A 21,315-nucleotide genomic window follows, 5' to 3' on the forward strand; every position below is an offset into this window, starting at 1 on the left:
CTACCAGTGGGACATTAAAAACAGCAACATCTTATTCTTCACGGAGTCGTGGCTGAACGACATCACCACCATACAGCTGGCTGGTTATACGATGTACCGGCAGGATAGAACAGCGGTGTCTGGTAAGACAAGGGGCGGCGGTCTATGTATTTTTGTAAACAATAGCTGGTGCACGATATCGGAGGAAGTCTCGAGCTATTGCTCACCTGAGGTAGAGTTTCTCATGATAAGCTGTAGACCACACTTCCTACCGAGAGAGTTTTCATCTGTATTCTTTGTAGCTGTTTACATACCACCACAGACAGAGTCTGGCACTAAGACAGCATTGAATGAGCTGTATTCCTCCATAAGCAAACAAGAAATCGCTCACCCAGAGGTGGCGCTCCTAGTAGCCGGGGACTTTAATGCAGGGAAACTTAAATCAGTTTTACCAAATTTCTATCAGCATGTTAAATGTGCAACCAGAGGAAAAATAATTCTGGACCACCTATTCTTCACACACAGACTCATACAAAGCTCTCCTTCGCCCTCCATTTGGCAAATCTGACCATAATTCTATCCTCCCGATTCCTGCTTACAAGCTAAAATTAAAGCAGGAAGCACCAGTGACTAGATCAATATAAAAAAAAAAAAGTGGTCAGATGAAGCAGATGCTAAGCTACAGGACTTATGCTAGCACAGACTGGAATATGTTCCGGGATTCCTCCGATGGCATTGAGAAGTACAGCACATCAGTCATTGGCTTCATCAATAACTGCATCGATGATGTCAACCCCACAGTGACCGTACCTACATACCCCAACCAGAAGCCATGGATTACAGGCAACATCCGCACTGAGCTAAAGGCTAGAGCTATGCCCTCCGACAAACCATCAAACAGGCAAAGAATCAATACAGGACTAAGATCAAATCGTACTACACCAGCTGACACTCGTCGGATGTGGCAGGGCTTGCAAACCATTACAAACTACAAGGGGCAGCACAGCTGAGAGCTGCCCAGTGACACAAACCTACCAGACGAGCTAAACTACTTCTATGCTCGTTTTGAGTATAATAACACTGAAATGCATGAGAGCACCAGCTGTTCCGGAAGACTGTGTGATCACGCTCTCCGCAGCCGATGTGAGTAAGACCTTTAAACAGGTCAACATTCACAAGGCCGCAGGGCCAGATGGATTACCAGGACGTGTACTGCGAGCATGCGCTGACCAATTGGCAAGTGTCTTCACTGACATTTTCAACCTCTCCCTGTCCGAGTCCGTAATACCAACATGTTTTAAGCTGATCACCATAGTGTTCTTGGGCAAAGTGACTAAGATAACCTGCTTAAACGACTACCGACCCATAGCACTCACATCAGTAGCCATGAAGTGCCTTGAAAGGCTGGTCATGGCTCACATCAACACCATCATCCCAGAAACCCTAGACCCACTCCAATTTGCATACCGCCCCAACAGATCCATAGATGATGCAATCTCTTTTGCACTCCACACTGCCCTTTCCCACCTGGACAAAAGGAACACCTATGTGAGAATGCTATTCACTGACTACAGCTCAGCGTTCAACACCATAGTGCCATCAAAGCTCATCAATAAGCTAAGGACCCTGGGGCTAAACACCTCCCTCAGCAACTGGATCCTGAACTTCCTGACGGGCCGCCCCCAGGTGGTAAGGGTTAGAACACATCCGCCATGCTGATCCTCAACACGGGCCCCTCAGGGATGCGTAATCAGTTTGCTCCTGTACTCCCTGTTCCCTCATGACTGCACGGCCAGGCACGACTCCAACACCATCATTGAATTTGCCGATGACACAACAGTGGTAGGCCTGATCACCGACAGTGACGAGACAGCCTCAAAGAAGGAGGTCAGAGACCTGGCCGTGTGGTGCCAAAACAACAACCTCATCGACGGGGCTGCAGTGGAGCAGGTTGAGAGCTTCAAGTTCCTTGGTGTCCACATCACCAACAAATGAACTAACATGGTCCAAGCACACCAAGACAGTTGTGAAGAGGGCATGACAAAACCTATTCCCCCTCAGGAGACTGAAAATATTTGGCATGGATCCTCAGATCCTCAAAAAGGTTCTACAGCTGCACCATCGAGAGCATCCGGACTGGTTGCGTCACTGCTTGATATGGCAACTGCTCGGCTTCCGACCACAAGGCACTACAGAGGGTAGTGCGTACGGTCCAGTGCATCACCGGGGCCAAGTTTCCTGCCACCCAGGACCTCTATACCAGGCGGTGTCAGAGGAAGGCCCTAAAAATTGTCAGACTCCAGCCACCCTAGTCATAGACTGTTCTCTCTGCTACCGAACGGCAAGTGGTACCGGAGCGCCAAGTCTAGGTCCAAGAGGCTTCTAAACAGCTTCTACCCCTAAGCCATAAGACTCCTGAACATCTAATCAAATGGCTACCCAGACTATTTGCAGTGCCCCCTCCCCCTCTTTTACACTGCTGCTCTCTGTTGTCATCTATGCATTATCACTTTAATAAAACTCTACCTACATGTACAAACTACCTCAAATAACCGGTGTCCCCGCACATTGACACTGTCAGTACCCCCCTGTATATAGTCTCGCTGTTGTTATTTCACTGCTGCTCTTTAATTACTTGTTACTTTTCTCTCCTTTCTGTATTTTTTGAAACTGCATTGTTGGTTAGGGGCTCGTAAGTAAGCATTTCACTGTAAGGTCTACACCTGTTGTCTTCGGCGCATGTGACTAATACAATTTGATTTGATTTTAAAAGGCTAGCAAGTTTATGTTTTTACCCAAGCTAAAACCAGCTAGTCGGGATGCCTGCTAGCTACTACTTGCAAGGGAAGGCGAATCATTCATAAGCAAATGCCATTCTATAATACACTTTTGCGAAAGGGTTATAAACCACAATTTGCAAAGACCAAGACCCCTCTACTTTCACTGCAAATGTGGGTAGCTGTACAAGACTGTGTGCGTTGAATGTCAGATCATCAGTTGAGATGTTTCACAGTATGTTATGCATGGTTCATCTCTGACATCCTGCTAGCTCAGGCCCCATAATTCACTTCTGGGTCAAAGGTCAGAGTCGTGCTGAGTGTGTTGGGGTGTGGGAGGAAGGCATGTTTAGTCTGAATGCCTCTCTCCACCCTTTTTGATCTTTCTTTCTCATTATCTCTCTCGCTCTACCGCTCTCTCTCTGAACATTGTGAAATATGGTTTGCAACATACAGACTATGGGATATTCAAGTATTTAAATCCCATAGGGGATAATGAATACTTTAGTACAGTGGTGACAGAACACTGCAATCTATGAATGTCCATTAACCTGTTGGGGCTAGGGGGCAGTATTTGCACGGCCGGATAAAAAACACATACCCGATTTAAACTGGTTACTACTCTTGCCCAGAAACAAGAATATGCATATAATTAGTAGATTTGGATAGAAAACACTCTAAAGTTTCTAAAACAGTTTGAATGGTGTCTGAGTATAACAGAACTCATATGGCAGGCCAAAACCTGAGAAGATTCCATACAGGAAGTGCCCTGTCTGACAATTTGTTGTCCTTCTGTTGCATCTTTATCGAAAATACAGCATTTATGCTGTAACGTGACATTTTCTAAGGCTTCCATTGGCTCTCTAAAGCCGCCAGAAAGTGGAATGGGGTGTCTGCTGTCTCTGGGCAAAGAACAGCAGGAGAGTTTGTGAGTGGTCAGCCTGGGGACAGTGAGACTGAGAAGCGCGTTCACGAGAATTCTCAATTTTTTTCTTTCAGCCTTTGAATGAATACAACGTCGCCCGGTTGGAATATAATCGCTATTTTCCAAGGTAAATAGCATAAAAATTGATTTTAAACAGCGTTTGACATGCTTCTAAGTACGGTAATGGAATATTTTAAAAAAATTGTCATGAAATGCGCTCGCACGTTACCCTTCGGATAGTGACCTGAACGCATGAACAAAACTGAGGTATTTAGATATAACTATGGATTATTTGGAACCAAAACAACATTTGTTGTTGAAGTAGAAGTCCTGGGAGTGCATTCTGATGAAGAACAGCAAAGGTAATCCAATTTTTCAAATAGTAATTCTGAGTTTAGTGAGCCCCAAACTTGGTGGGTGTCAAAATAGCTAGCCGTGATGGCCGAGCTATGTACTCAGAATATTGCAAAATGTGCTTTCGCCAAAAAGCCATTTTAAAATCTGACACCGCGATTGCATAAAGGAGTTCTGTATCTATAATTCTTAAAATAATTGTTATGTTTTTTGTGAACGCTAATCATGAGTAATTTAGTAAATTCACCGGAAGTTTGCTAGTTCTGAACATCACATGCTAATGTAAAAAGCTGTTTTTTTTATATAAATATGAACTTGATTGAACAAAACATGCATGTATTGTATAACATAATGTCCTAGGAGTGTCATCTGATGAAGATCAAAGGTTAGTGCTGCATTTAGCTGTGGTTTTGGTTTTTGTGACATATGCTTGCTTTGAAAATGGCTGTGTGATTATTTTTGGCAGGGTACACTCCTGACATAATCTAATGTTTTGCTTTCGCTGTAAAGCCTTTTTGAAATCGGACAATGTGGTTAGATTAACGAGAGTCTTGTCTTTAAAATGGTGTAAAATAGTCATATGTTTGAGAAATTGAAGTTATAGCATTTGAGGTATTTGTATTTCGCGCCACGCGATTCCACTGGCTGTTGACTAGGGTTAAAGTACAGACAGACACCCCAGCTGTTTCTATTCTCTGTGTTCTGGCCCACGTGACATGGATGTTGCATTTTGTTAAAGAGCATGTGTGTGTGTTGTAAACGTGTGTTTGAAAAGTCAATTCCCAAGCAGTGACCCCAGAGTTCCCACGGTGACTCACCAACAGCCTTCACACACACACACACACACACACACACACACGTTCCAAAATATGTTCCTCTTTTCCTCATCATGTGACATCTGGTCAGGAAGACACATTCTGGAATTCCAGAGGCTTTTCCCAACAGTATTCTTACCCTGGGAACGCCATGGAAATGCCGTGTTAACTTTGGCTGCTTCCCAAAGGGTACCCTATTCCCTATGTAGTGCACTTCTTTTGACCAGAGCCCATAGGGCCCATCACTATACAGGAAATAGGGTGCCATTTGGGGACGTGCACTCTAAATGTTAGGTGTTTATAGGTTACAAGACAGAATGAACACCGTATAGGTCTGAGGAGGGTTGTAAGCCTGACTGGGGTATAATTCTGCTTCATTAAGACCCAACATTATGGGGAGAGATAGCCCTGAACACTAAGGCATCATGAGAAAGGCCAATGAGTGGGTTCCACAAGGCTTTAGCTTTCAGCTTCCTCTAAACAGACAGATTTCCTCCACTTGAATCAGAGTGAATTAGAGGCAAAACACACTTGGCTTGATTGAGTTGAAAGACAAATGCTGTTGAGTTGTACTGTAGTTACTAAAATAAGTTATTCCGTCCCACACACCCACTGTGAGGAAATGACAGCAGTAACAGTCGCTGTGGGAGCTGTAACCTGAGTTACGAGGAGAAACATTCACTAATCTCCATTCATAAATAACACTGTGCATTATGTTTTACAACCCTCTACTGAATACCTCATCCACTTCTTCAGATTACAGAACTCTACATTACTAACAGCCCAGCTTCATTAGAGGGAGTTTACGATACAGCTTCCTGGGTTTCAGGACTGACATCATTCTTCACATCCTTTCAATACACTCACACACCATTCATGAACATGACTCCTACATACCATTTCCTTAATTGAGTATTGACAATACTTGACACACTTCCCTGATAATCAATTTCTCCAGAGTGTATCCCCCTCCCCCACCATGCAGCCCATCCAACCCCAGAGAAGGTGGTATCCCCCTCCCCCACCATGTGGCCCATCCAACCCCAGAGAAGGTGGTATCCCCCTCCCCCACCATGTGGCCCATCCAACCCCAGAGAAGGTGGTATCCCCCTCCCCCACCATGCGGCCCATCCAACCCCAGAGAAGGTGGTATCCCCCTCCCCCACCATGCGGCCCATCCAACCCCAGAGAAGGTGGTATCCCCCTCCCCCACCATGCGGCCCATCCAACCCCAGAGAAGGTGGTATCCCCCTCCCCCACCATGCGGCCCATCCAACCCCAGAGAAGGTGGTATCCCCCTCCCCCACCATGCGGCCCATCCAACCCCAGAGAAGGTGGTATCACCCTCCCCCACCATGCGGCCCATCCAACCCCAGAGAAGGTGGGATCACCCTCCCCCACCATGCGGCCCATCCAACCCCAGAGAAGGTGGGATCACCCTCGCATATGGCCCAATCCACAAGACCTGGAAATAGGGACCGGCTATGGCGGCTCGGCAGGCTTGTTCTAGATGTTCATTCTACACAGGCATGGATTACCCTAAACTGGGTTTCTTCAGAGATCTGCCTCTTATCCCAGTCATTCCCCAGACTGTTGGACATACATAAGACCTGGGAATAAGAACAGACTAGAATAGTCTTCTTCAATCTTTTACAGTACAGTCCTCCAGCTACTGATGACATTGGAAGTTCCCAGACATCGGTGACCTGGGTTATATTACATGATTCTTGCCACTACTCCCAGTAATTCACCAGACCGTTGGTCTCTGCTAGATGTCGGTCTCTACTGCACCAAGTAACTTAGCAGGCTGCTGGGGCTGTGCCAGAGTCCTAGCAGGCTGCTGGGGCTGTGCCAGAGTCCTAGCAGGCTGCTGGGGCTGTGCCAGAGTCCTAGCAGGCTGCTGGGGCTGTGCCAGAGTCCTATACATGGATCTAGAGAGGTTTCTGTCTTAACGTTCTGAGAGTGCCACTTTCTCCTCAGTAGCCAAGTGATAAGACTCTGTAGCCACTGCCACACTTCCGAGTTACACGGGTTTATTTCGGACAGGTTTTTAAACCTATGAAGATGTCCAGTGAAAGCAGATACAGCATTTGTTTGACACCACACCACAATACCGACTTGGATGCTCACTATCCTGAACGCTAATCAATTAAAACATCTGAAATTCGCTGCTCTGTTTTGTTTGTTTACGGCGGGTCATTTCATAGGGAACTGTCACTCTAGTATTGTTACATCACCAACATCTAGAGAATAAAGACGTTACCATGGCAGCCCTTCTCAAACCTGGACAAACTCTTAATGTATGCCTCTGGGTCGTGCTACACAGCCACTTACCAGAGCTGAACGTCCCATTTAGAAGAGGAACAGCCCAAACACATCAGAGAGGAACAGCCCATTATCTCTCCATCAGACCAACAGGGTGGGACCATGCAGACAGCAGCACAATAATCACTTACAGTCGGGGGCGTCATTTTAATGGAGCATGTTGCACTTTCAAGAAATGCTCATTTTCGATGAATCACTGATAGCCAAATAGATGTTCTATATTTAGAAGTCTGTCTAGGATAAATTGTCATGGCGTACAAAACAGGCCTTTCTGTTGGCTAGACTGATGTCCAGAGTATATAGGCCAGAGCCAGACTAAATATAGACCCCAGTGTGAGCTGGTTACTCCTCTGTCTCACCTCACACCTCCACCCACACAGAGGTGTGTGTTGTGAACCAACCCTGTGGTGTGAACGGACGCCGTAGTGTTAAACCATGGTGCTGCCATCACCTCCAACCATCAGCGCTCACCTAACGTGTGTGTGTGTGTGTGGTCATCAGCATTGCATGCTCGTGTCACACCTCCCACACGGACAACAGAGGGGAGGCAGCGTGTTCTATGGAATGCTGCTCTCTCCTCTCAGTCAAGATGTTTCTACTAGGTGATGGTTGAGTTTCAAATAGCAGCCTGTTCCCTATATAGTGCACTACTTCTGACCAGAGCCCTATGGGGCCTAGTGCACCCTACGGGCGATCCTGCATGGGTTTAAAAGATAAGCCTGAAAGCTAAACAAAGTTCGTTCAACTATGGCTTGTTGTTACAAGGTGTTGTTTGTAAGGTCAAAAGTAGTGCACTAATACAGGGGAATAGGGTGCTATTTGTGACGTAGACTCCATGTGCTGTGACCTCTGTCCTGTTACTGAGCTGCTGTTTAAACACTGACAAGAACTGCAGGTGACTAAACCTCCAAAACACCACCAGGAAGAAGGAAAACAATTACAGAGGAACAGGGTCAGGGAGGAAGGAAGAGAGGGACGGGGTCAGGGGAGGAGGGAAGAGAGGGACGGGGTCGGGGAGGAGGGAGGAAGGAAGAGAGGGACGGAGTCAGGGAGGGACGAAGGAAGAGAGGGACGGGGTCAGGGAGGGAGGAAGGAAGAGAGAAATGGGGTCAGGGAGTGAGGAAGGAAGAGAGAAATGGGGTCAGGGAGTGAGGAAGGAAGAGAGAAATGGGGTCAGGGAGGAGGAAGAGGGACGGGGTCAGGAAGAGAGGGACGGGGTCAGGAAGAGAAGGAAGTGATAGACGGGGTCAGGGGCGGAGGAAGAGAGGGACGGGGTCAGGGGCGGAGGAAGAGAGGGACAGCAGTGGCTTCTTCCACACCATTCTTGTTTAGTGTTTTACATATCGTAAACTCGTCAACAGAGATATTAGCATGTTCCAGAGATTTCTGTAAGTCTTTAGTTGACACACTAGGATTCTTCTTAACCTCACTGAGCATTCTGCGTCATCTTCCAGTCATCTTTGCAGGACGGCCACTCCTAGAGAGAATAGCAACAGTGCTGAACTTTCTCCATTTATAGACAATTTGTCTTACCATGGTCTGATGAACATCAAGGCTTTTAGAGATATTTTTGTAACCCTTCCCAGCTTTATGCAAGTTAAAATTCTTAATCTTAGGTCTTCTGAGATATCTTTTGTTCGGGGCATGGATCACATCAGGCAATGCTTCTAGTGAATAGGGTTGCAAAGGGTGGGAAACTTTCCGGTGAATTTCCCCGGAAATTTCCATGGGAAGTTAAGCCCCGGAATTTGGGGTATTTTGCTTAAATTCAACAAAAGAAAAATGTGCTTATAACAGTGAGCCTTTTTTTGTGGGATACACATAAGGCAATTCTAGGTCTTATGTCATATTTTGGTTAAACTATCCCCAATTCAATGGAATTGCAACCCTCTGCATTCTTCCATCACATGTGCAGTGCATTCTTCCACCACGTACAGCTGATTCTCAAGATCTTGCACACTAATGAGATGCTACAGAGCCCACACTACTACACTGTCTGACCCAAGGACTACACACTTTCTGGTAAGTTTTGATTACAATACTGGGTGGGGTGAATATATATTGCATACATGATTTTTTGTTAACTAGTAAATAGTAGCCTACAGCAAAGTGTGTTTAAATCATTTCTAACTTTCTGCTAGTTCGTTTTTGCTACCATGTGGGTTTTAGCTTGCGCCATGCTGGGGAGTGTTAATTCACCTGTTTCCATACATGTTTCAATTGAAAACATTTATCTTACAAAGGAGTTGTTTAATCTAACTGCTTAACAATTTATCTGTACGTGTAGTTGTTGTGGGTTTTTTTACTCATTTTTTCCTAATCTTTACAGGAAAATGTCATGGGCACGATCTGATGTGTGGAGACATTTCACTGGTACATTTGCAAATACTGTGCCAAATCATGTGTGAAGAATGCAACAAAGATGCAGAATCATCTGGGCCAGTGCATAAAGTTCCCTCAGCGATTACAACCTCTGACAAAAGTCCCTCTTACTTCTATTCGAGGTGAAAATGATGAATCAGACACCGTATCAATAGCAACAGCTCATGGTCCTCCTGGAATCACAAGTTTTTTTGACTCAATGGAGGAACGTAATCAGAGAAATTATGAATGTCTTGCTCGAGCTATGTATGCAACTGGTTCACCTCCGATGCTCACAGGCAATGTGTATTGGAAGAGATTTCTGAATGTTTTTGCCCAGCATACACCCCTCCAACCAGACATGCTTTATCTACTCATTTGCTGGATGCAGAGTTCAAGTGAAGGTCAAGCAAATCATAGAGAAAGCAGACTATTGCAATCATCTCTGATGGGTGGTCGAATGTTCGTGGGCAAGGAATAATTAACTACATCATCTCCACCCCTCAACCAGTATTCTACAAGAGCACAGACAAGGGACAACAGACACACCGGTCTCTACATTGCAGATGAGCTGAAGGCAGTCATCAATGACCTTGGACCACAGAAGGTATTTGCACTGGTGACCGACAATGCTGCGAACATGAAGGCTGCTTGGTCAAAAGTGGAGGAGTCCTACCCTCACGCAACACCCATTAGCTGTGCTGCTCATGCATTGAATCTGCTCCTCAAGGAAATCATGACACTGAAAACAATGGATACACTCTACAAGAGAGCCAAGGAAATGGCTAGGTATGTGAAGGGTCATCAAGTTATAGCAGCAATCTACCTCACCAAGCAAAGTGAGAAGAATAAGAGCACCACATTGAAGCTGCCCAGCAACACTCGTTGGGGTGGTGTTGTCATCATGTTTGACAGTCTCCTGGAGGGGAAGGAGTCTCTCCAAGAAATGGCCATATCACAGTCTGCCGATATGGACAGCGCCATCAAGAGGATCCTCCTGGATGATGTATTTTGGGAGAGAGTGGTAAGCAGCCTGAAACTCCTGAAACCTATAGCAGTAGCCATTGCACAGATTGAGGGAGACAATGCCATCCTGTCTGATGTTCAGACTCTGCTTGCAGATGTAAGAGAAGAAATCCGTACTGCCCTGCCCTGTTGCTCCAAGCAGAGGAAACAGCAGTTCTGAAATACATCAAAAAGCGTGAAGACTTCTGCCTGAAGCCCATACACGCCGCACCGTACATGTTGGACCTCAAGTATGCTGGCAAGAGCATCCTGTCTGGTGCAGAGATCAACAAGGTCTATGGTGTCATCACTACCGTGTCTCGCCACCTTGGCCTGGATGAGGGCAAGGTTCTTGGCAGTCTGGCGGAGTATACTTCCAAGCAAGGGCATTGGGATGGAGATGCAATATGGCAGTCGTGCCAACATATCTCATCAGCCACCTGATGGAGTGGACTTTGTGGATCTGAGGCTCTTTCCTGTTGCCTCCATCATCCTCCAAATCCCACCAACATCAGCTGCCTCAGAGCGCAACTGGTCCTTGTTTGGGAACACACACACACCAAAGCGCGCAACAAGCTGACCAATACAAGGGTTGAAAAATTGGTGGCCATCCGGGCAATTTTGAGGCTTTTTGAGCCTGACAACAAGCCATCCTCAATAAGGTTGGAAAATGACAGTGAAGATGAGGCCTCAGAGTCTGATGTTCAAGAGGTGGACAATGAGGAGGTCCAGGGAGAAGACATGGAAGTTTGAGGAAGACAACCAAAGCTTTAGTTTCTAGACTATAATTTTATAGATGCAATGGATCATTGGGGATCATTCAATATTCCCTTACTTTTGTTGTTCAGTGAAATCATCTCATGTGAAGAGTCAACTCATTTATATAAAGTTCAATTCGTAACTAAATGTAGATTTTTTTTTGTTATATTGGAAGTATTTAATCATTTGCCATTATGTCTACTGATGATAAGGTAAAAGGTTTGTTTGTCTCCATATATGTTATGGTAAATATTAGAGGTCGACCGATTAAATCGGAATGGCCAATTAATTACGATCGATTTCAAGTTTATGACAATCGGTATTTTTGGCCACGATTTGCCGATTATTCTTTTTTGCCGATTTTTATTTTATATTTTTTAATTTATTTTTTAAACCTTTATTTAACTAGGCAGGTCAGTTAAAGAACACATTCTTATTTTCAATGACGGCCTAGGAACGGTGGGTTAACTGCCTTGTTCAGGGGCAGAACGACAGATTTTTACCTTGTCAGCTTGGGGATGCAACCTTACGTTAACTAGCCCAACGCTCTAACCACCTGCTTTACGTTGCCAAGGTAAGTTGCTAGCTAGCATTAAACTTATCTTATAAAAAAAACAATCAATCAATCATAAACGCTAGTTAACTACACATGGTTGATGATATTACTAGTTTATCTAGCCTGTCCTGCTTTGCATATAATTGAGGTGGTACGCATTCGTGAAAAAGGACTGTCTTTGCTCCGACGTGTACCTAACCATAAACATCAATGTCTTTCTTAAAATCAATACACAAGTATATATTTTTAAACCTGCATATTTGGTTAATAATGCCTGCTAACATGAATTTCTTTTAACTAGGGAAAATGTGTCACTTCTCTTGCAAACAGAGTCAGGGTATATGCAGCAGTTTGGGACGCCTGGCTTGTTGCGAACTGTGAAGACTATTTCTTCCTAACAAAGACAGCAGACTTCGCCAAACGGGGATGATTTAACAAAAGCGCATTTGCGAAAAAAAGCACAATCGTTGCACGACTGTACCTTACCATAAACATCAATGCCTTTCTTAAAATCAATACACAGAAGTATATATTTTTAAACCTGCATATTTAGCTAAAAGAAATCCAGGTTAGCAGGCAATATTAACCAGGTGAAATTGTGTCAGTTCTCTTGCGTTCGTTGCACACAGAATCAGGGTATACAGAATCTGGCTCGTTGCGAACTAATTTGCCAGAATTTTACGGAACTATGAAATAACATTGTAGGTTGTGCGATGTAACAGGAATATTTAGACTTATGGATGCCACACGTTAGATAAAATACGTAACGGTTTCGTATGTCACTGAAAGAATAATGTTTTCGAGATGATAGGTCATTAATATGGTCAAATCTGGAAACTAAGGTTTATTATATTATAGTTAAGTCTATGATTTGATAGAGCAGTCTGAGTGAGCGGTGGTAGGCAGCAGCAGGCTCGTAATAGTCAAAGGTATATGGTTTAGAGAGAAATAGTTGACGCGTCATAATTCCTGTAATAACTTGCGGCTGAACTTGAAAGGGGTTCCTTCGTTATTTTACCGTTCATGTCTTCCATAGAGAATGTCTTGATCTACTTCAAATAAGGTCTGTGTTTTGTGCTTAAACCGCCTCGGTGTTTTGATACCCATGTAAATCTCACTAGGTAACGTTTGTCAACATATTTTCATAAATCAACTCCACAAAAAAAACGTTCTTCGCTTATATTGATCAGAGTTATATCCTATGGATATCTACACAGTTATAAAATTGGCAAGGTGGTGTAAGCCTAAACCAAACACAGACCTTATTTTAAGTTAATCTAAAAATATCCTATGGAATAAATGAAGGAACCGCTTTTCAGATTTTGCTAGAAGGTGTCATGGGAATTATGACTCGCACTTTGGTAGTCAATTCTTACCATGCCCATTATTAAAATAGGATTTCCTGCATATAGAAATTACAGTTTTTGTTTTCAGCATTCATCACAGGTAACTTAAACTCCATTTTTATTATTGTATATATATATACACTCTAACAAACATCTCTAATCTCGTCTCATTGTTTGCACTCCAGACTCCTGTTTTCAATTAGCTTTTGGAGAAGTCATTAGCCTAGGGGTTCACATACTTTTTCCAACCTGCACTATGAATGTTTAAATTATATATTCAATATAGACAACAACAATACAATAATTTGTGTGTTATTAGTTTAAGCACACTGTGTTTGTCTGTTGTTGTGACATAGATGAAGATCAGATCAAATCTGATGACCAATTAATGCAGAAATCCTGGTAATTCCAGAGGGTTTATACATACTTGTTCTTGCCACTGTACACACACAGGCATTATATTCAATTAACTCTGCAACTAACAATTCACTTTTCTCACAACTGCCACCAGTTTGGCGACCAATACATTTACAACAAAGATATAGTAGGATAATTAATGTGTTTAAAGAAAACAAAAGGATATTTCATGCAGAAACCCTCATTAAATACCAATCATTTTCACTAAGTTGATTTTGTATTCAGGATAATGATTTACAGCTTTGTCGTGCTATTATTATTTTTTTAAAATCTTATATATCTTTGAATATTTGACATGCGATAAGGCCACACAGAGGGCCGGAGATAATTACACACGTGTGAAAATCTGAAGGACCCAAAAGGGACACTAGATGTCTTGTGAAAAACTTACATAAAATCCTTGAACGTCACCAAAATGCTGGTAGTTTACTGGTAAACGTTGACATTTTCCAGTAATATACCCTCCCTTTGCAACCGTTGCACAGAGTGATGTAATGGCACTGAGTGTGGCATCTAGAAGTAAACAGGCAGAGGCCTTCAGAGGGGACACCTCCCTCCATGGCATTTAGAAGTAAACAGGCAGAGGCCTTCAGAGGGGACACCTCCCTCCATGGCATCTAGAAGTAAACAGGCAGAGGCCTTCAGAGGGGACACCTCCCTCCATGGCATCTAGAAGTAAACAGGCAGAGGCCTTCAGAGGGGACACCTCCCTCCATGGCATCTAGAAGTAAACAGGCAGAGGCCTTCAGAGGGGACACCTCCCTCCATGGCATCTAGAAGTAAACAGGCAGAGGCCTTCAGAGGGGACACCTCCCTCCATGGCATCTAGAAGTAAACAGGCAGAGGCCTTCAGAGGGGACACCTCCCTCCATGGCATCTAGAAGTAAACAGGCAGAGGCCTTCAGAGGGGACACCTCCCTCCATGGCATTTAGAAGTAAACAGGCAGAGGCCTTCAGAGGGGACACCTCCCTCCATGGCATCTAGAAGTAAACAGGCAGAGGCCTTCAGAGGGGACACCTCCCTCCATGGCATCTAGAAGTAAACAGGTAGAGGCCTTCAGAGGGGACACCTCCCTCCATGGCATTTAGAAGACTTACTACACAGCCTAAAGAGAGTGGGCACAGTGAGGGAGATTACAACAGAGTGGAACTCCGGAACATTCAAGGAATATTAAAATGCATTCTAATTCTCAGCCATTTAAAATTATACACTTGGAGGTTATATCAGAAGTAAGATATGGGGGATGGTTAAGTTTTCCTCCTTAAAATTACTGCTGTCCTCAGTTCCTAAACCACAAGGCTTGGCCTTCCAGTTCACCAGCTGGACCAAAGACTTGACCTCATTGGTTGGACTAATTGGTGAACATCTGAGACACACGTCCATGGCTGTTGAACTGTGTTCTGCATTGCATAGCGCTAAAGGAATGTTCCTAATTACACTAGAAAGATAAGTTAACTGACATCAGTTAGCTTTACATGGCAATTACTGGTGACACACTGTGGCGGTACAGGGGAGTGTGTGTGTGTGTGTGTGTGTGTGTGTGTGTGTGTGTGTGTGTGTGTGTGTGTGTATAAATAAAGGTCTGAGCCCACAGGAAGGGCAGGGGGAGTAGGAGTCTCCCATCTCAACAGAAATTAACTCGGACACACACACCAATCCAAACAAATAAACAGACATTAATCTAAAACAACCAGCAGCAATAAGGTTTTAATGACGTTGTACTGTACTTCTAAACTGTACTCCTAAACTGTACTTCTAAACTGTACTGTACTTCTAAACTGTACTCCTAAACTGTACTCTACTTCTAAACTGTACTTCTAAACTGTACTTCTAAACTGTACTTCTAAACTGTACTGTACTTCTAAACTGTACTTCTAAACTGTACTTCTAAACTGTACTGTACTTCTAAACTGTACTTCTAAACTGTACTCTACTTCTAAACTGAACTCCTAAACTGTACTGTACTTCTAAACTGTACTCCTAAACTGTACTCTACTTCTAAACTGTACTCCTAAACTGTACTGTACTTCTAAACTGTACGTGCTTCCTGACCTTTCACTGTTACCTGTGCTTTAGATGCATCATGATGTTGACACTCATCTGTTCAGAGCGAGCAGAGGACCGTGTAATGATGAGAGAGCGTAGAGGACCGTGTAATGATGAGAGAGCGTAGAGGACCGTGTAATGATGAGAGAGCGTAGAGGACCGTGTAATGATGAGAGAGCGTAGAGGACCGTGTAATGATGAGAGAGCGTAGAGGACCGTGTAATGATGAGAGAGCGTAGAGGACCGTGTAATGATGAGAGAGCGTAGAGGACCGTGTAATGATGAGAGAGTGTAGAGGACCGTGTAATGATGAGAGAGTGTAGAGGACCGTGTAATGATGAGAGAGTGTAGAGGACCGTATAATGATGAGAGAGGTGTAGAGGACCGTATAATGATGAGAGAGTGTAGAGGACCGTATAATGATGAGAGAGTGTAGAGGACCGTGTAATGATGAGAGAGAGTGTAGAGGACCGTGTAATGATGAGAGAGCGTAGAGGACCGTGTAATGATGAGAGAGCGTAGAGGACCGTGTAATGATGAGAGAGTGTAGAGGACCGTGTAATGATGAGAGAGTGTAGAGGACCGTGTAATGATGAGAGAGTGTAGAGGACCGTATAATGATGAGAGAGTGTAGAGGACCGTATAATGATGAGAGAGTGTAGAGGACCGTGTAATGATGAGAGAGTGTAGAGGACCGTGTAATGATGAGAGAGTGTAGAGGACCGTGTAATGATGAGAGAGTGTAGAGGACCGTGTAATGATGAGAGAGTGTAGAGGACCGTGTAATGATGAGAGAGTGTAGAGGACCGTGTAATGATGAGAGAGTGTAGAGGACCGTATAATGATGAGAGAGTGTAGAGGACCGTATAATGATGAGAGAGTGTAGAGGACCGTGTAATGATGAGAGAGTGTAGAGGACCGTGTAATGATGAGAGAGTGTAGAGGACCGTGTAATGATGAGAGAGTGTAGAGGACCGTATAATGATGAGAGAGTGTAGAGGACCGTGTAATGATGAGAGAGTGTAGAGGACCGTGTAATGATGAGAGAGTGTAGAGGACCGTATAATGATGAGAGAGTGTAGAGGACTGTATAATGATGAGAGAGCAGAGGACTGAATAATGAGTCAGACGTCCTCAGGACCCCAGATAGCAGGGGGTTGCTGAATAAACATTTCCTCTGGCTTGTGAACAAACTCTACTATCACACTAGTATGCTCTCACACACTATTACTATCAGGCCTGAAACAAGAGGGTCCCAGGAACAAACACAGTATTCACAGTGACATTTGAGACTCACCAAACCCCCTTGGAATATAGATGTTGGGGCAACATAACAGGGGTTACATACAGTTTGCAGTGAACTAATGAACCAAAGCTCAAAGGTTAGCTCCTGTGCACAAATCATGGACCTAGTTAGTTAGTTACAGACCCTTAGAACCGTGTGCCAAAAGCACGGTCAAATGATGTCTGCATCCTAAACAACACCCTATTCCCTAGCAGGATCTTATGTAGAGCACTATAGGGGACAGGGTTTCAGCTGGTATACAGTCTATAGGGGACAGGGTGTCAGCTGGGATACAGTCTATAGGGGACAGGGTGTCAGCTGGGATACAGACTATAGAGGACAGGGTGTTAGTTGGGATACAGACTATAGAGGGCAGGGTGTCAGTTGGGATACAGACTATAGGGGGACAGGGTGTCAGCTGGGATACAACCTGTCAGAACAGTAAACAGTCAGGATCAGAGGAGGGATACAACCTGTCAGAACAGTAAACAGTCAGGATCAGAGGAGGGATACAACCTGTCAGAACAGTAAACAGTCAGGATCAGAGGAGGGATACAACCTGTCAGAACAGTAAACAGTCAGGATCAGAGGAGGGATACAACCTGTCAGAACAGTAAACAGTCAGGATCAGAGGAGGGATACAACCTGTCAGAACAGTAAACAGTCAGGATCAGAGGAGGGATACAACCTGTCAGAACAGTAAACAGTCAGGATCAGAGGAGGGATACAACCTGTCAGAACAGTAAACAGTCAGGATCAGAGGAGGGATACAACCTGTCAGAACAGTAAACAGTCAGGATCAGAGGAGGGGAACCAATGATAAAGATGGATCCATTCCAACCTCAAAGCGTCCCTGGTCGCTGAAAGACCTACTTCTATGTGTTGAACTGGCAACATCAGTCACCCAAACTACAGGGTACAACCCTTCACCACATACTCAGCATCATTCAGCTCAGTGTCGCAGTCCGCAGAGACATTCCTAGGAGAAAATAACACTGTTGGAATTTCCTGGAACGTCAACCCCCCACACACACACGTTCTATGAAAGAGTTCAGTTTAAAGCATGATGCATGGCCTTTCCCCCCCCCCCCCAACAACACAGTGCTGTGGTGAAAGCCACAACACAGTGCTGTGGTGAAAGCCACAACACAGTGCTGTGGTGAAAGCCACAACACAGTGCTGTGGTGAAAGACACAACACAGTGCTGTGGTGAAAGCCACAACACAGTGCTGTGGTGAAAGCCACAACACAGTGCTGTGGTGAAAGACACAACACAGTGCTGTGGTGAAAGAACAGTGCGTGGTGAAAGACAGAACACAGTGCGTGGTGAAAGACAGAACACAGTGCGTGGTGAAAGACACAACACAGTGCTGTGGTGAAAGACAACAGTGCTGTGGTGAAAGACAACACAGTGCTGTGGTGAAAGACACAACACAGTGCTGTGGTGAAAGACACAACACAGTGCTGTGGTGAAAGACACAACACAGTGCTGTGGTGAAAGACACAACACAGTGCTGTGGTGAAAGACACAACACAGTGCTGTGGTGAAAGACAGAACACAGTGCTGTGGTGAAAGACAGAACACAGTGCTGTGGTGAAAGACAGAACACAGTGCTGTGGTGAAAGCCACAACACAGTGCTGTGGTGAAAGACACAACACAGTGCTGTGGTGAAAGACACAACACAGTGCTGTGGTGAAAGCCACAACACAGTGCTGTGGTGAAAGACACAACACAGTGCTGTGGTGAAAGACACAACACAGTGCTGTGGTGAAAGACACAACACAGTGCTGTGGTGAAAGACACAACACAGTGCTGTGGTGAAAGACACAACACAGTGCTGTGGTGAAAGACACAACACAGTGCGTGGTGAAAGACACAACACAGTGCTGTGGTGAAAGACAGAACACAGTGCGTGGTGAAAGACAGAACACAGTGCGTGGTGAAAGACAGAACACAGTGCGTGGTGAAAGACAGAACACAGTGCGTGGTGAAAGACAGAACACAGTGCGTGGTGAAAGACAGTGCGTGGTGAAAGACAGAACACAGTGCGTGGTGAAAGACAGAACACAGCGGTTCACAGCTACCACACAGGAACACAGACAAATGAAAAGATCCATTAATTTAATGACAGTTGAAACATTTCATTTATCTTTGATTCAACAAAACGGAAGAAACCTGAGTGAAACTTGGGGTAGGCAACTACCTAAATTTGTCCAATGAGAAACGATTGGTTTGGTTGAATTTTCCGTTGCACATTTTTTTAATAAAGTTTAGCCCTAATAACCACAACACCCCATGGTCCATTATGACAGGAGGACCAGAGGTCTGTGTCCCAAATGGCTCCCTATCCGTCCCTATGGGCCCTGGTCAGAAGTAGTGCACCGTATAGTTACTATGGTGCCATTTGGAACACAGACAGTAGAGGACTTCCAGCCAATGAGCTGATCTGATGCCATGACTGACAGCCATGCCCAGTGACACAGATCTGGTTGCCATGTCAACAGTCTCTGGCTGGGAGGGTAATGGTTTGGGAGAATGGGATGCACATTGAGCAGTGTACCAGCGCATACGCACACACGACGAGAAGCTAAACAGTAGGTGAACTGTCTGCTACAAAGTGTGTGTGTGTGCGCACACACACAGTTTTGGACTTAACAGGGTCAGTTTGTCCATTCTGTCACCAACAGTTCCACTTTATCTAATGTCTGTTGGTTAATGATTGAACAATTCTCTGGCCTGAGATCCAAACTCACCACTACCAATGCTGCAGAATGAGTTGGCAAAAATGCATTTTCTCCCATTCTGTCAAATGCATGTTCTTTAAGAAAGTGCTCTGGTGCAACCAATTAGTAGTTAGGCTATCAAAGAGGACGTTGTTCGTGAACATGGTATGATGGAGTACATCAGAAAAGATTTCACCGGAGTCACCATCATCATAGATTTAGGCCACCATGCTCCCCTAGTCTAGACAACCTATCCAGGAGCTAAACCACTGCCTTCAATACAACCGATACTTTTCTTTTTACCATAATACAAAGTGAGTCGCACCATATTTCCTTGAATTCCTTTAAGTTACACAACTTCTAAATGAATCAGTCGAATATAAAGTTAAGAAATATGAAAATAATTAGAATTCTAACAGAAAACCTAAAACACAATCTTATTGTATTGATTTCAAAACGCAAAGCAAATGATCATGAAGCCAGACACAGAAAAGGCAACAAAGTAACACGAGCCTATTTCTACTGACTACCGTCATTTTTGCAACATCGTTGCATTCAATAAACAGGCACCCGGCAGCGCCCAAAACCACTGCATGTTGCAATGGTCTGTTCTTTGTAATGTGGGGAATAGTCTACACTCGACAGAAAGGGGATAACTAGTCCAATGAACTTGTTAAAAAGAGAATCATGAAATGACTGGTTTAACTAGGGTTTCAACACGGCGGAGGATCACTGACGAGGGAACAATAAGTAGCCTGGTTGATGATTACAAAAGCGTCTCCCCTCCCAATATTCACCCCCCGTGGTCCCCCTATCTGCGCTCCTGTCTGTTTGTAAGCTGTATGCACTATGATCAAGACGGAATAAAAGATCCACAAGTAAGTATTTTTTTAATGAATCTAATATAAAGCGCATGCATAGGCCACCCGGAACTCACCGTGAAAAGCATCCCATTCACAAGGCGTTGATCCGCGTGACAGTTTCAACGGGTCCCCAGGTTCAAGACAAGAGCGCGTTCATCACACAACGTTGGCTTGTCTTGTAGTAGGCTAGGATCCGCTCAACAACGGGACCAGGCAAACTGTAGAGAATATATACCCTATCGACTATTCCAAACTCCCAATTCTATTATTTTATTTTTTAAAAACAACACCAACATAAGATAGTGAAGTTGATTTCCAGAGTAAAATAGTAGCTATGATGTGTCCTCTGTGCTTCTGTCAGGGGTGGCTGTACACCGGTGCAACGTTCATCACGTTTCCACTCCTTTCGTGAGTCTGACCACGCCCCTCCCACATGGCGTCTTAAAGCGATACAGGGGTATTCTAGAATTCAGGCTATTCTCACTTTACTGAGACCGACCGCATGTTTTCCAAACGGAGATGTGCAGTGAATGATTGTCACATTCAAATTTGTGTGTGTGTGTGGCAACGGGTACCATATCTCACACAGCCAAAGGAGGGGAAAGGTAGTCCTATAGTCACATGACTTACTGCCCAGGGAGGGGAAAGGTAGGTCTATAGTCACATGACTTACTGCCCAGGGAGGGGAAAGGTAGGCCTATAGTCACATGACTTACTGCCCAGGGAGGGGAAAGGTAGGCCTATAGTCACATGACTTACTGCCCAGGGAGGGGATA

The 21,315-nt window shown here is 44.6% G+C and overlaps 1 protein-coding gene across 1 annotated transcript in view; it reads right to left on the reverse strand.

Moving 5' to 3' along the window:
- The window catches only part of LOC106606328 (cdc42 effector protein 4), a 34,243-nt gene extending 13,299 nt beyond the window's left edge, over positions 1 to 20,944 (reverse strand). The window contains exon 1 of the transcript XR_006770125.1: positions 20,614 to 20,944. The gene's annotated coding sequence lies outside the window, so the exon portion shown is untranslated. The remainder of the gene's footprint in view (positions 1 to 20,613) is intronic.
- Between the last annotated feature and the right edge of the window lie 371 nt (positions 20,945 to 21,315).

The sequence above is a fragment of the Salmo salar genome, chromosome ssa06 (genome assembly GCF_905237065.1).
Source record: "Salmo salar chromosome ssa06, Ssal_v3.1, whole genome shotgun sequence".
In the NCBI taxonomy this organism is placed as follows: Eukaryota; Metazoa; Chordata; class Actinopteri; order Salmoniformes; family Salmonidae; genus Salmo; species Salmo salar.